At 44.1% G+C, this 4,556-nt stretch overlaps 1 long non-coding RNA gene across 1 annotated transcript; it reads right to left on the bottom strand.

The window, feature by feature from the left end:
• Window positions 1–3,616: 3,616 nt before the first annotated feature.
• LOC123075621 (uncharacterized) lies at window positions 3,617–4,174 on the bottom strand. Its single transcript, XR_006436174.1, has 3 exons — window positions 4,143–4,174; window positions 3,948–4,037; window positions 3,617–3,748 (listed from the first exon to the last, which is right to left on the bottom strand). It is a non-coding gene; the product is annotated as an uncharacterized lncRNA (long non-coding RNA).
• Window positions 4,175–4,556: the final 382 nt, after the last annotated feature.

Below are 4,556 nucleotides of genomic sequence, written 5' to 3'. Positions count from 1 at the left end.
TGTTCGGTTCGAGCTTTCGGCGGATGATGGAGAATTTCGCTTCCCACCCGCCACCCACTTCATAGCCACTGTTGAAGACCCAACCAAAACGCTTGACCCCGGCCCCGAAGACCTCAACAGTATGAACGACGATGAGGGGCAAGGCCCGAACTCACTACCCGCTATACGCGGGATGGCCACTTCCTGGTACGACGTGTGTATGATAGACACACCTGACGACGCTCTCGACGACGACATGGAGGATCCAGTAGAGGATAAACCTCCTGGTACACAGTCCGAACACCTGCGCCCATGGCGCCGCTCCAAGTCACATCGCTCAAGAGAAAACACTGCTAGCACCGGAGAAGATAACACTCCGGACGATGAAGACCCTGTGGAGGTAAGATCCGAATAGGAGGAACAGGAAAGTGGGCAAGACAACCCTGATGAACAGGCCACATACGGAGACTCGAAGGATAGTAATTATCTCCCACTCTCCGAGGAAGAGGAAAGCCTCGGCAATGAGGATTTCACCGTGCCTGAGGAACCTTTCGAGCAGGAGCGCTTTAAACGCCGGCTAATAGCCACGGCAAGGAGTCTAAGGAAGAAGCAGCTGCAGCTTCAAGCGAGCCAAGATTTGCTCAATGATAGATGGACCAAGGTCCTGGACGCCGAAGAATACGGCCTTAGCGGCCCGGACAAAAGCCATCCCAAGTGCAGGTGGCTCCCTCAACACGATGGCGGGGCGCTGGAGCCCGCATCACCATCGAATAATGCGGTAGGTCGACCACAGTTCGGTCCGGATAAAGCAGCAGCCCAAGCAAAACACCATACCACCCCATCCGACCGTCAAAGCAAGAACAAAACAGCTCGGGGGAACACTCGCAACATCCAACAAGACCTGGAGGGTAGAATAGGACACACAAAATCGATATACAGATCGCAGGGACACGCCCCGACTAGTGATGATGGTTACCTATTCGGACACAACAGACGCGACTATGCCCGATCTGAAAACCGTAAGCGGAGTCCGTCGGAGGTGCTTCACAGCGTGGCCCAATATAGAGGAGCCGCACACCCTATCTGCTTCACTAACGAGGTAATGGAGCATGAATTTCCAGACGGGTTTAAACCCATTAACATCGAATCATACGATGGAACAACAGATCCCGTGGTATGGATTGAGGATTACCTGCTCCATATTCACATGGCTCGCGGAGACGACCTTCATGCCATTAAATACCTACCTCATAAGCTCAAAGGGCCAGCTCAGTACTGGCTAAACGGTTTGCCAGAAAATTCTATTGGCAACTGGGAAGATTTGGAAGACGCCTTTCGAGACAACTTCCAAGGAACATATATCCGGCCACCAGATGCCGATGACCTGATTCATATTGTCCAGGAACCCGGCGAGTCAGCCAGGGAGCTCTGGACTAGTTTCTTAGTCAAAAAGAACCAAATTGTCGATTGTTCGGGCGCGGAAGCCCTTGCGGCCTTCAAACATAGCGTCCGGGATGAATGGCTAGCGCGTCACCTCGGCCAGGAAGGACCTAAATCCATGACAGCTCTTACCGCTCTAATGGCTCACTTTTGTGCGGGAGAAGACAACTGGCTCGCTCGTAAAAGCAACAACGCCAGCGACCCGGGCACTTCCAACACTACAAGAGGACCCCACCTATAGCAACGGATTTTTCCGTATCTAAAAGTCCATATATGCGTTGTTAGTGTCTTTACCAACGCTTTGGGATGCATTGCCTTATCCAGTGTTGCTAGTGCATAAGGCAACACTTATACTTCCGTTGGTAAAATGGATCGTTGCAAGAGTACAACACATAAAATCGACTATTACAACACTTTTATACGTTGGTGGTTAATGTACAGGAATCCAAATCTCATTGCTTGGCAACAAAGAATTTGCAACGCTTCAGGTGTTCATGCATATATTTTTAATAATAATATGCAATTAATGCTGTAGATAATGGAAATAATTATCTATATCAAGTGAGGAATAAAATAAAAGAATATACTCACAAGAGAAAGAAAACATATATATTGATAGAACTGTTGGATTACAATAGTGGATATTAAAGGGGTACATCATCCAAATGTGATGCATAATCTAAATATATTTTTGACAGCGAAACTTAAACTGAAAGCATTCATCAACATCCCTACAACTTAACAAAAACTTAACCTAGGAACAACATCCAACAAGAACAACATCCCTACAACTTAACTAAAACTGAAAGCATCCATCATCATCATCATGAACCAGAACATCATCATCATCATGAACCGGAACATCATCATCACATAATTGCAGTATACTTGTCACGCACCCATATAATCATCCATATATCTTTTGAATCTACAAAGAAAATAACAAAATGAACTGTTAACACACAATGCATTGACATGACGCAACTAGTGATAGAGGCAGGATATTAGAGTGTAATCTTTGTTGTTTCTGCATTACCAAGAGTATTGTAGTAGAACGATAGGAAGAGTGAGAGAGTATACCTTCCATGGCATCATCCATGACTTGCTCCACGAACTCGACTTGCTCCATAGCGTCCCCTTCCATCCAGTTGGTGCATGCAAGTGAAGCGTCATCAAGTTCCATCTATTATATTATTTAAACAAGAGACAAACAAGCAATCATGTTCGTCCATATAGATTAAATTATCTTGATCATCAATTTTATATATTACCGGTTAAAATTAAAAAGATGTAGTATTACGTACAAATAAAATGATGTAAAAACAGTTTAGCTTGTCACGTGCACATCTTTCATCCAAGTCTTATATGCCTTCTGTACTAAAAAACGATATCTCCAAGACAGTCACATGCAAACTCGTACGTTGCTATTGCATAGTATGGGTGCCAACTATAAGGAATAAGGAAGAGTCCGACCACCACAAAAAATATTAAAAAATCCATGTGGACTCATATATATTACTAAAATAAAATCAGCCGCATATGCCTTTTGCGTACACCATTGATTTCTTCATTGATGATTGGGATTAACAGATATGTGCAAGTTACGTAACACTAATCTTATGCGCGTACAAGTATACATAATCTTACATAATGATAAGTCCAAAAGTGCATGAGCGAGATTCTCAAGGAAAAGAAAAATGAGGTCCGTCAATTCATCAAATATGTATATGCATACATCTATGTTTGTGCCCGAGACAAACAAGGTACTGTAGGCCAATCCGGCCAGCCGGCCAAGCCGTACGCTAATTCCATGCATGTGACATCATGCTTCTGTCACCCATTGATTAAGATGTGTTTTCCTTGTTTTTTTTAATTAAAAATTCCATTATGAATTCAAAGAGATACCAAACTAGGCACTATTTGCATGAATGTTGTACATGCATACTAGCGTATCTAATAACAAAATATTTAGGCAGCACATGCAAGTATATGCGACTAGAGAAGAATGAAAGATTGACTCGTGTGAATAAGAAAGGAAAAAGAAGGTTAACTAGCTTGCTGATATGCTTAATAATTTAACAAGCTTCAGCAAAAAAATAACAAGTTTACCTTATCCAGTCAACTTCATGTCTTTTCGTGTAGATGCATCAGATTGTACATTTCTAATTTTAAAAATATACTAGGTAATTGCCGTGCATTGCAACAGGGGCATACGTATTTTGTATGCAATCATCATGATTAACCTTCCATACCATCGTGCACATGCAAGCTGCTGCCGTTCGGCACTTGCTGCTGCAAATAATCCACACAGGCTCGATGGTACATGGAGCTACAGAGAGAAAGATAGGAGGTCAGAGGTGTTGCTAGCCTGCTCCGCACAAGCCTCCGCTCTACTCACATCCAGCAGCAGCCAACCTACTGCACAAGTGCAGATCCAGTGATGGCCATGTGCCCATGCTCACCTCTACACGCTGCCGGTCTGTGATAGCTTGAACAATAGTAAAATAAACTTATTCAAGTTAACTCACCTCTTTATTCTAGTGTTGTCATTTTGATTCCGTTGAGTTTTGCAACCTTTGTCACTCCGTTAACATCCTTCTCCATGCACCTTTTTATCTCTGTAATTCAGAAACAAAAAATGTATTTGCAAATTAGAATTCAAGCACGGCAAAAAAGTTAGCCAAATCATGTTTGAAGAAAACAAACCCAATTGCATATGTTACCTTTCATAGTTGTTACTTTGACGACAATTCTGGTTTCTCCTCCGAGTTCTACATACAGATACAAGACTGTTAGAGAAATGATAGAGAGCATCTTATTTCTGTTCTTGTTAGAATTGACATATTCAAGAAAAAAGACACAAAGAAGCCACTGAAACCAGTTCCGAGCTACTGTACATGGTTGCTTCGTCCCGAGCAGCAGCAAGGCTGTCCAGTGGCCGTTCCTCCCCGCACGTCTACAGGAGAAGAGAAGAGCAGAGGTTAAAAAGGGGGAGAGAGATAGGACGGAGCAAGGGGAGAGGATGGGATGCACTCACCGGATGAGACGAGGACGACATCGCCACCGGCGCCGGGGCCGACGCCCGAAACCCTAGGCATGGGGGGAGGGTCGCGGGTGGGCTTTGGTGGCCGCGAGCG

Source organism: Triticum aestivum, chromosome 3D (genome assembly GCF_018294505.1).
Source record: "Triticum aestivum cultivar Chinese Spring chromosome 3D, IWGSC CS RefSeq v2.1, whole genome shotgun sequence".
Taxonomy (NCBI): Eukaryota; Viridiplantae; Streptophyta; class Magnoliopsida; order Poales; family Poaceae; genus Triticum; species Triticum aestivum.
The sequence above is the reverse complement of the archived record's forward strand: the minus strand, read 5'-3'. Positions and strand labels throughout refer to the sequence as shown.